At 43.3% G+C, this 12,460-nt stretch overlaps 1 non-coding gene across 1 annotated transcript; it reads left to right on the forward strand.

Moving 5' to 3' along the window:
- Positions 1–11,830: 11,830 nt before the first annotated feature.
- On the forward strand, positions 11,831–11,905 carry Trnat-ugu (transfer RNA threonine (anticodon UGU)). Its single transcript has one exon. It is a non-coding gene; the product is annotated as a tRNA-Thr (tRNA).
- Positions 11,906–12,460: the final 555 nt, after the last annotated feature.

Here is a 12,460-nt window from a genome sequence, read left to right on the forward strand (position 1 = left end):
GGTGTCTCAAAAATTTCAGGACCCGCTTTCGGGTATGTATTTCTCATATGTAGACAATTAAAAATTTTACTACAATATATGTCTACAAATTCTTTATCTCCGGCTTGAGGCCTTCAAAGTATTGATATTCACCGGAACGTTTTTATTCCAGATGGTTCTTGCCGTTACAGAAGAGATTAACAGGACAATTAAATCCGAGGCCGCGAAGGATACATTGAGAGTTGTGTTTGACTTTCGACATGTACCAAATCAGGAGCTGGCAGAAGTGCTCTTCTTGTAATGGAATGCGGACGGCAATGCTGCACTGACTCGTCGTTTATACCAGGAGACGCACACACAACGAATGTGTCCAGATCGGAAGCAATTAGAAAGTCAAAAAAATGGCTCTGAGTACTATGGGACTTAACATCTGTGGTCATCAGTCCCTTAGAACTTAGAACTACTTAAACCTAACAAACCTAAGGACATCACACAACACCCAGTCATCACGAGGCAGAGAAAATCCCTGACCCCGCCGTGAATCGAACCCGGGAACCCGGGCGCGGGAAGCGAAAAGGCTACCGCACGACCACGAGCTGCGGACATTAGAAAGTCTCCAAGCCGTCGGTGCGCTCATTTGATGTTTACATCTCCTGGTTTAGAGGGAGACAAATGCGAGAGGAGGACAACTGCGAATTTCAAATCCAGATAAAAAGGGATGAGTCAGGATTCCGTGCACACGGCTCCATTTATCAGCACACGAAGGTTTGCGTTGCAAATGAATGTTCCTCATATGACTGTCTGGAGAGTGCTTTCAACGCGTACAGGCCCTGCACGACTTCATAGATGAAGTACACTTCACGCGAGACGGCATTATGAGCTTCCTCAGTAATGGCAACTACTGATATATGTGGGAAGTGAAACGTTCCGGTGAGTATCAGTCTTAAGAAGGAAACCAAACAATTCCTGGCACATGGTTCAAATGGCTCTGAGCACTATGGGACTTAACGTCTGAGGTCATCAGTCCCCTAGAGCTTAGAACTATTTAAACCTAACTAACCTAAGGACATCACACACAACGATGCCCGAGGCAGGATTCGAACCTGCGACCGTAGCGGAAGCGCGGTTCCTGACTGAAGCGCCGAGCACATGTTCTAATGCATTTTTTGCTGTCTGTGTATGGGGAATACATGGCTAAAACTACTCCCTTTACCTTTGAAACGCCATATATACCTTATATCCGTCTGATTAGTGTTGAAATTTCAGGAGTTATTACTGACGGATCGTTGTGCTGTGATAGGCCTATAAAATACATGGTTATATCTTGTCTGGTTCACAGTGACAATACCGTGAACTACAGTGTACTGTGTTATGCACGGTGATACTCATGAATGTTAAAGAACCTCTTAAGCGACGTAGATGACGCTGATGCAAGTAATGTAATATAAATGCCTTCACAAAACAAGACAAAGTAAATATATCAGAATTCGAATCAAGAGCAGCTGCCAACATGAGTAACGTAGAAGTAAATATCCTCGGAGTAGTGTAGCAACTTAAATCACTTAATAAAAGCAAGATTTCTGGTCCCTACTGTACAACAATTAGGTTCCTTTCAGAGTAGGAGTAATCCACTTAATTACACGACCATATCATTAACGTCGGTATGTAACAGGATTATGGAACATATATTGTGATCGAACATTATGAATCACTTCGAAGAAAACAGTCTATTGACATACAGTCAACATGGGTTTAGAAACTATCGTTCCTGTGAAACACAACTAGTTCTTTATTCGCATGAAGTGTTGAGCGCTTTTGACACTGTATCACACAAACGGCTTATAGTGAAATTGCGTGCTTATCGAATATCATCTCAGTTATGTGACTGGGTTTGTGAATTCCCGTCAGAGAGGTCACAGTTCGTAGTAATTGACGGAACGTTATCGAGTAAAACCGAAGCGATTTCTGGCGTTCCCCAAGGTAGTGTTATACACTCTTTGCTGTTCCTTATCTATATAAACAATTTGGGAGACAATCTGAGCAGCCGTCTTAGGTTGTTTGCAGATGACGCTGTCGTTTATCGACCAATAAAGCCATCACGAGATCAAAACAAACTGCAAAACAATTTAGAAAATACATCTGAATGGTGCAAAAGTTGGCAGTTGTCCCTAATTAACGAAAACGTGTGAGGTCATCCACATGAGTGCTAAAAGGAACTAGTTAAACTTCGGTTACACGATAAATGCGGTGGTCGTGCGGTTCTAGGCGCTGCAGTCCGGAACCGCGGGACTGCTACGGTCGCAGGTTCGAATCCTGCATCGAGCATGGATGTGTGTGATGTCCTTAGGTTAGTTAGGTTTAAGTAGTTCTATGTTCTAGGGGACTGATGACCTAAGATGTTAAGTCCCATAGTGCTCAGAGCCATTTGAACCATACACGATAAATCAGTCAAATATAAAAGCCGTAAATTGGAGCTAAATACCTTGGAATTACAATTACGAACAATTTAAACTGTAACGGAAAAATGGAAAATGTTGTGAGGAAGACAAACCAAAGACTGCATTTTATTCGCAGAACACTTAAAAAATGTAACAGATCTACTAAGGTGACACTACACTACGCTTATTTGTCCTCTTTTAGAATACTGCTGAGCGGTGTGGGATCTTTACCAGATAGGATTGAAGGAGTACATCGAAAAAGTTCAAAGAAGGGCAGCACGTTTTGTATTATCGCAAAATATGGGCAAGAGTGTTACTGAAATGATATAGTATTTGGGCTGGACATCGTTAAAATAACGGCGTTTTTCGTTGCGACGGAATCTTCTCACGAAATTGCAATCACCAACTCTCTTATCCGAATGCGAAAATATTTTTTTGACACCGACCTACATAGGGAGAAACGATCACCACGATAAAATAAGCGAAACCAGAGCTCGTACGGTAAGATATAGGTGTTCGTTCTTTCCGCGCGCTATACGAGATTGGAATAATAGAGAAATGTGAAAGTGGTTCGATGAACCCTCTGCTAGGCACTTAAATGTGATTTGCAAAGTATCCATGTAGATGTAGAAAACACATGGGGTCGCAAATGTTGGTAAGTACTCCAAGAGTCGATGACAAATATCGAATATCGGACGTCATCTCATGACGTACCTCGCCGCACGTGCAACGGTTAAACGTATCGGTCTAACGCACCTGATCATTCCAACCGAAGTCAAGTATTCACGTCGGTGTGGTTCTGGGCCCACGTGCGCGACTTTAGTGCGTGGAACTCACGGTTCGAGTGTTGTGTCTGGCAAGCAGTATTTTTTCCGCTGCGTTAGATAGTTGTGTGTTTACACTTAGGTAAGATTTATTCTTTTATTTACCCGTCGCGCGGTCTCCGCTGGTTTATAGCAAAGTAAAGGACAACAAATACCTACACTATTGCTTTCAAGAACGAGTACAGGGGTATAAGCTTCCGAATTGCCGAATTGCTTAGTTACCAGTAAATGATCAACGTTCTCTTTACTAAATAACATATATAAGGAAACAACAGAAAAGAAATACAAAATAAGAAGCGATTTTACTTGGTTATAGCTAGGACAATAATTTTGTAACTTCTACGTTTACAATAGATCGCATTAACAGACAGTGTTCGAAATTTGCAACCTCTGCTCGAATGGAAGCATTGCATTGCTCATTCATCCCTTCACGCCTAAGCCCAACCACTGCATGCGTGGCGAGGTACGTCGTCTGGTGACGTCACATGTTCAACATTTCTCGTCCATTTTTGAGATATTTCCCGACATTTTCGACCCCGCGTGCCTGATATTAAGTTACTTGTCTCAGCGTCACCTACGTCAGGTCGGGGATTTTTAAACGTTAATAATAATCACCCTGTATGTACACGACCATCAAAACAGTATTGTGTTTTCTTGGTTACACCGCTTCTAGCGAGCATCGACAGAAAAATGAAGGATTGTGGACAACAGACAAATGGCACACTAGTCCCCTCCCTCCCTCTCATCGCTATCTCTCTCTCTCTCTCTCTCTCTCTCTCTCTCTCTCTCTCTCTCTCTGCCCGACTGTACGTCTCACTAACGCACGAAATCTGGTGGAGATTCTATAAATAACTTCTTGAGATGCTCCGATGGTTTCTTCAACGACGCGTCGTCTGAATTCCTTCATCATCCCACTCGAAAAGAGCTTGTGAGCCGTCCTTAATGAACATTATTTAAGACTGTGTCGTCCTTACTTCTTCGGGGTCACGTCTCAGCTATTCCACCTGTCATCTCACAGAAGGGTAAAATAATACTCAAATTTCAGTCATGTCCAACTGACGGGAAATGTGGTACACGTATAACGGGAAACGCTTTACTGCTGATGTGAGACGACATTTAACAAGTCAATATCTTCAAAGTCAGGGAAGTCGAGCAACGTCTTTGCTTTAACCTCCAATATTACCCCACCTCAGTCTTCTGGATTTTTCTTTCTGGGGTTCCTCAAAGTGAATTGTGCCGCACTTCTTTTAATGCGGTTGAGGAGCTGAAGCAACAAACAAATTTTTCGTGGTATTCTGGTGATGTCTGAAAGACTTGCTAAAGTACCACAGAGGCAAGGTCACCATTGCGTTCAAGTGTGTATATGACACATGGAACATCTTTAATAACTGCATTAAATACGTAATAAAATGCAACATCTAACGTACTGACGCAGTATAGTATTTCTTGTTAAGGTAGGCCTTGGAAGAAATCACAGCCCAATTACGTGGTGACATAAAAGAAAAGATTACGTTTCAAATACCATTGTACCCTGTACGACAATTTCTGATACTGTGTCATCAACAGCTCGTAACTGGACATTCGATATCACATCGCAAACGATTGGTTTGCATATCCATATTACTGGGAAGTTTTTGCTTGTGTCATTGTATACGTTCACCCGTTTCATTTTTATGATACACTCTGTGCATACTCATTCTATACAGCGATTAGAATATAGTACTACTCAAAGCCCTCGCTTTTCTAGAATTCTAATGTGTAGCCAACTACGTAAAAATGAAATCCAGTTCGTCGGCGATTTGCAACACATGTCCTCTGGATCAAAATGAGTGCTTTGTTCTAATTACACCCACAGTTTTATGAGACGCATTGCAGAAACATCTTATCATTGAAAGATAGTATCAACCCAAGGCCATCATCGATCTTACACATCTCACTTTATTATTTAGTTTGTAAATAGTCTAGAATAATGTTAAGGTGCCGTCCAAATAATCAAACCATTTTTATTTTCACACCGTCCAATGAATCGTGCACATCAGATCTTTTACAGCCAATGCTACCACCCTGACGCGGGAGCCGTTAGCAGGGGCAGGTGCTACAGCTGTTGACCGAGTACACAGAGAGTGGCTTCTCGGGTGTGCTGGCTTTACGAGGTTGCCAAACACAGTGGCACAGCAACGTTGGCACGCTACACAGCTCTCGCCGCAAAATCGATGGCTCAAAATCGCTGGCAACGTCCATTACCGACATGGGTACGGCACGAACGACATCACGTAGACGCTTACGGCTCACGGTTTCAGACCTCTGTGTATTAAGAATTACATCGTTAAAACGCTCCCAAGTCACGTAGACTCTCTTACTTCAGCATCCCTAAAGGTTAGAAGAATTATAACTATAGGATTTATGCTACCTAGCTAAATATTCGGCTGATAAAGCCCGGGGGCTACCTAAAATGTTACGATACACTTCAAGAAACGGCTCCGTAACTGATAGTAAACGTAGGAGTAGTGACTCGAAAGAGATTTTCAGAATTCGCTTAATATTAGTTCCATTTTAAAATACAGGACATGGTGAAATATGCTTCGAGGAATCGTAAACTATCTTGTCGATTCTCGGGCCAGACGCAATAGATCAGTGCAATAAAAGAATCCCGTTACGCCAACATCTACTTCGATCATAAGCGTAACCACCTATGCTCTGTTAAGAATGGCTTTTGAACGAATGGACTATTCCAACAATTTCCTACATCCCACCTAATATCAGATCTGGAGAAGTATAGTATCTGGCGGCCTATTAGAGAAAGTTACGCAGAAACTCACTGCTCACCGCATCTTACCGTCTGGGGTGTGCAAGTCATTAAACGAATTGATGACATAACTGATGCAGTGGAAGGCGAATGTGAATCGACGGAGAAGCATTCCTGACTGGTACTCTGTGAACACTCTGAAATGCAAGACCAACAACATTTTGTCAGTGGATATTTGCAAGAAGTATCTAACGTGTATTATTTTCTACAAACTCATCTGAAAGTCGGTCAGCATACTGTGTTACAAACTCTACAGTCAAAGTGATAGCATTCATTTGTATATTTTGTGCGTTTCTCCTCATATGTTATTGTAACACAATGAAGCCAAAGAAACTGGTATAAGCATGCGTATTCAAATACAGAGATATGTAAACAGCCGGAATACGGTGCTGCGGTCGACAACACCTGTATAAAACAAGTGTCTGGCGCAGTTGTCAGATCGGTTACTAGTGCTTCAATGAGTGGTTATCAAGATTTAAGTGAGTTTGAACGTGGTGTTATAGTCGGCGCACGAGCAATGGGACACAGGATCTCCGAGGTAGCGATAGAGTGGGGATATTTCCGTACGATCATTTCACGAGCGTACCGACAACGTCAGGAATCCGGTAAAACATTAAATCTCCTACATAGCTGCGGCAGCAAAAAGATCCTGCAAGAAAGGGACCAACGACGACTGAAGAGAATCGTTCAACGTGACAGAAGTGCAACCCTTCCACAGATTGCTGCACATTTCAATGCTGGGCCATCAACAAGTGTCAAGCGAACCATTCAACGAAACATCATGGGTATGGGCTTAGGGACCGAAGAACAACTTGTGTACCCTTGATGACTGCACGACACAAAGCCGTACACCTCACCTGGGTCCGTCAACACCGACATTGCTTGTTGATGACTGGAAATATCTTGCCTGGTCGGACGAGTCTCGTTTCAAATTTTATCTAGTGGATGGGAGTGTACGGGTGTCGAAACAACCTCATGAATGCACGGAGCCTGCGTGTGTGTCAGCAAGGGACAGTTCAGGCTGCTGGAGGCTCTGTAATGGTGTGGGGAGTGTGCAATGGGAGTGATATGGGATCCCTGATACGTCTAGATACGACTCTGACACGTACGTAAGCATCCTGTCTGATCACCTGCATCCATTCATGTCCATTGTGCATTCCGACGGCCTTGGGAAATTCCAGCAGGACAATGCGACACACCACACGTCCAGAATTGCTACAGAGTGGCTCCAGGAACACTCTTCTGAGTTTAAACACTTCCGTTGTCCACAAAACTCCCCAGACATGAACATTATTGAGCATATCTGGGAAGAAATCTCCACCCGCTCGTACTCTTGCGGATTTATGGACAGCCCTGCAGCAGACATGGTGTCCGTTCCTTCCAGCACTACTTCAGACGTTAGTCGAGTCCATACTATGTCGTGTTGCGCGACTTCTGCGTATTCACGGGCGCCATACACGATATTAGGCAGGTGTACCAGTTTCTTTGGCTCTTCAGGAAGCTCAGACAGGCTTCCGCAAATATAACCTAAACGAGTAAATACAGTGTGTCCCAGGAGGAATGACCAACATTCATGGATGTGACAGCAATACACGTCACGTGGACATATACCCTATTCCGAATAGTTTCCGAGACAGAACAAATCTAATACATTTTTTTTTTTTTGGGGGGGGGGGGAGGGGGGGACTAGTGGCACGCGCGCGGATGTATGTGTGTGTGTGTGTGTGTGTGTGTGTGTGTGTGTGTGTGTGTGTGTGTATGTGCCATTCTGTCTGTCAACCTCTTTGCTCGGGATGTCTTTCTGCCTTCAAACGAGTCCGTTGGAAGCGTAGTTGACCATGGTGTGTTGAGTGAAGTATTGCCAGGGAGTGAGAGGTCTCAGATAGAATCATCGGTTAACAGTGTTTGTACACGCGCTGGCTAATGTACCACACATCCACACTGATGAAGAATGTTGTGATATGGTATATGTTTACGACTTCTCCGATGGTAGTCCCTCTGCTGCTGTCGAGGTATAGAGCACGGCGGGTCAATGCCGCTCAGCGGGTAAATACCGTGCACCGCATTTTCCACTTCCATAAAGGGCGCTGCATAGTGCTGCCACATAGCGGAAGGAACTACAATCCGATCCAGAAAGGTCGTGAACTTTAAACGGTAGAGCCGTTTTCGACAGTTGGTTTCATTTGATTTCGACTGTTTTGTTAATGAGAGGTGAATGAAGTACGTTAATAGTAACAATATTGAAAGTAGCTTGATTCAATTACAGGATGCACTGTATTGCCCCATGTTGAACGCTATTGCCCTATATGGTAATCGGTTTTAGTATTTTTTGGAAGTGTGGTGAGAAAAAAGTCAGAATGACTGAAAGAGGGAAAGGGTGGACGGAACATGAAATGAATTGCGTATTCCATGATGTTATAGAAAATAGAAAGCTACAGAAAGGATCTGCATGACTGTGTAGAATACCTTTTTCTACTATAACGTAAGAGAGAGGGTAAAAACTGGGGACCATTCTAAGGTAAGCTTAGGAAGAAAACCTACAATTTCTAAAGGAAAGAAAGATAACACAGCTAAGCATGTGCTATTGTAGCAAAGTCATTTGTTGGAATAGCTTCAGAGGAGTTGAGAATATGATATGCCGAGGCAAAGAATATTCAGCGTAATTTTAATAAATCATCCAAAATAGCTGGAAATCATAGGCTCACTGAGTTTCTTTCAAGAAATCCGTCAGAGAGCATTAGGAAACCTGAGGCTACCAGTCTTGACAGGGTCTCATCTTTCAGCACAAGTGAAGTTAAACTCTTTTCCTCGAACCTTACCGCTGTAATGATCGTCCATAAGTTTGATGCCTCTACATTTTACAATTTTGATGAAACGAGGATATCAACAGTACAAAAACTAGAAAAACTTTTAGCACGCACAAGAGCTAAACAAGATGGCTCAGCAACAAGCTCCGTGCGTGGGAAGATCATTACAGTGTGTTATGCAGCGATGCCATTGAGGCATATGCGCTTCCCATGTTTATTTTTCCTCTGCTTGGGATGAACCCTGCCCGACAGAGACGTGGGGCGGGGAGGGGGTGGGATGCACCAAATTAAACAAATGATGTAGCAAGAATGGTTGGATGACCAAGGACGCTTTCCAAAGTGGCTGAAGCATTTAAGGCATCTAAGAATCATACCATTCTATTGATTTTAGACAATCACACTAGCCATATGTCCCTAGAAGCCTATAAATTTTGCAAGCACAATGGAGCTGTAGTGGTAACACTACCACCTCATTGCCCTCACAGGCTAAAACCTTTAGATGTGGCCTTTTTCAGTATCTTGAAGGCTTCATTTAATCAAGAATGTTGCAGTTTTATTAAAATAACACTCTATGACATTTGATCTGTCTTTAGCAACGCCTTCACGAGGATTGAAAATATTGAAAAGGGTATCTCTGGCTTCAGCGAACCAGGTATTTTTCCTATAGATCCTACCAAATTCAGTGACGACGACTTCATGTTACTCCATGAGACAGCTTTATGGCCAACAGTTGTTGTGGATGACAACACTAAAAATGAGGGAAGTAATGAGATAGTGGTGCTTTGTTCTTCAGACACAGCGAGGTGTGTTCCGGATGATGTAGACAAAGACTTACAAGTTCAGCCTGCAGTTGGGCTACAAAAATTGGCTCTGAGCACTATGGGACTTAACTTCTGATGTCATCAGTCCCCTAGAAATTAGAACTACTTAAACCTAACTAACGTAAGGACAGCACACACATCCATGCCCGAGGTAGGATTCTAACCTGCGACAGTAGCGGTCGCGCGGTTCCAGACTGTAGCGCCTAGAACCGCTCGGCCACCCCGGCCGGCGTTGGGCTACAATTCAAAGATATTTCTCCATTGCGAGGCCATCTAAAATTGAATAAAAGTGCCAGACGACAGCATTCCTAAGAGAGTTAGTTCAGAACTGATACAGAGAATAGAGAAGCCAGACCAAGACAAGAACAAAGAAAAGAATGTGAATTATCTTTAGGAATATCAAAGTTGAAGCCTAAGGGAAAAAAAGCAAGCTCTGAAAATGTGAATCAAAGATAAGACCTCAGCAAACTGGCATAATGAAAGATCGACAGAACATTTCTTTTGAGTGTTCATAAGATGATGATTTAGATCCACCTCTGTACAAGATCTGTAGCAACGGTGATATGGATGACACTGACCCTTCAGAAGAAACTCCTGTTACAAGAAACATAGGAACATTTACTGACAACGATTCCACTTATCTACTCAGTGGAGCGTTTGAGAAAAACAGGGATCTGTTGTTTCGAGGCGTGATTTGCAGTGGATGGGTTCATTCAGAGTGTAGTGGATGTGACACTGCTGATAAGTATGTTTACGACAACTGCCGTTGAAATAGGGGCTAAATGTAAACAGAGACAAGTTGTGTCCATTATGTTATACTGTTATTTTACCAGTAAAATGTTTTTTTTATGTTTTATCTCTGTCTAAACTTTAATAAGTTGTTAATTGTAAATAAATTCTTAAGCTCTAATTTTTTCAACTGTTTTATTTTTACAGGTTTTTGCCATTTCATGTGCTATATTTTATATTTCATTACAATGCTCGGTAATACCTCACCCCTCGGGGTGATACCGTGCAACGTAAAGTTTTTGTAAAATACCTATAGAAATGTAAATAGATTTCATATATCAGATATAGAGCCATAAACGTGTTGAGTTTTGATTGCTCGACAAAATAAGATGTTCCCCATTTCAGCTGAGTTAGAAAAATAAGAAATATTTTTAAAAAATTTTAAGTGTACGGTATTTTCCCGCTCTCCCCTAAGTCTACGCTTTCCAACACGTTGAATTTATGGTCGTGGAGTGCTCACCAAAGTTTTCAGCACAACATATGAAACAGGTATTCTCCCAGTTTCCCATTCTTCTTCTGAATGTGTATGTCAACAACTTGTGCAGAAAGAGTAACACACTGTTGAAACGGTGCAGCGTAGTCCTACTACCTGCACACAGCGACTGTCTGGACGTATTTATGACCTACGAATACATGTATCGAGAACATGCCGGCCGGAGTGGCCGAGCGGTTCTAGTCGCTTCAGTCTGGAACCGCGCGACCGCTACGGCCGCAGGTTCGAATCCTGCCTCGGGCATGGTTCAAATGGCTCTGAGCACTATGGGACTTAACATCGATGGTCATCAGTCCCCTAGAACTTAGAACTACTTAAACCTAACTAACCTAAGGACGTCACACAACACCCAGTCATCACGAGGCAGAGAAAATCCCTGACCCCGCCGGGAATCGAACCCGGGAACCCGGACGCGGGAAGCGAGAACGCTACCGCACGACCACGAGCTGCGGACCCCTCCAAAAGGTCTTGGCCCTATATGGAAAGTAGAGTACCATGCAAATGTGTCACAGTATCCTTAGTCTCATTCATGGTTATATCTCAACAGCTGAAGGTATTAATATATAATTCTAATTTCGTTCCAGGCGGCTGCAGGTCATCAATGGTGTCTGTTCTTTCGGATATGTCCGAAATAACAGACACCATATCCATATAAGTACATAATTCTGTCAATACCGGCCATGACCTTCCTCTTCTGTGCGGATGCACATATATTACCCGACCTCTTACGGGACTTGGTAAGAATGTCGTCCACGAGTAATGAGTGTGTTGGGTAGGGACGCTACGAATGTAGTGTGTGGACATATAAGGTGAGAATGTGGGTATCGCGGGAGGCGTACACTAGACAGTCCCTGCAGTCACACTCTCCTCTGTGCCCTCGGTGGCTCAGCTGGAGAGAGCGTCTGCCATGTAAGCAGGAGATCCCGGGTTCGAGTCCCGGTCGGGGCACACATTTTCACCCGTCCCCGTTGGTATATATCAACGCCCGTCAGCAGCTGAAGGTATTAATATATAATTCTAATTTCGTTCTAGGCAGCTGCAGGTCATCAACGGTCCGAAAGAACAGACACCATATCCATGTAAGTAGTCTCAACTATTGTCTTAACCGGTTTAGGGAAACCACAGGAAAATTAAATTTGACTAGCTAGATCTACATCTACACGTATACTCTGCAAGCCACTGCACGGTGAGCGGCGGAGGGTACCGTGTACCGCTACTTGTCATATACTCTCCTGTTCCACTCGCAAACAGAGCGAGGGAACCACGACTGTCTTTATGCCTCCGTACAAGCCCTATTTTCTGGTATCTTATCTTCGTGGTCCTTACGTGCAATGTGTGTTGGTGGCAGCAGAATCGTTCGGCAGTCAGCTTTAAATGCCGGTTATCTAAACTTTCTCAATAGTATTCCTCCAAAACAACGTCGCCTTTCCCTCAGACGATTCCCATTTGAGTTCCCGAAGCATCTCCGTAACACTTACGTGTTGCTCGACCCTAACGCTAACA

The sequence above is a fragment of the Schistocerca serialis genome, chromosome 3 (genome assembly GCF_023864345.2).
Source record: "Schistocerca serialis cubense isolate TAMUIC-IGC-003099 chromosome 3, iqSchSeri2.2, whole genome shotgun sequence".
In the NCBI taxonomy this organism is placed as follows: Eukaryota; Metazoa; Arthropoda; class Insecta; order Orthoptera; family Acrididae; genus Schistocerca; species Schistocerca serialis.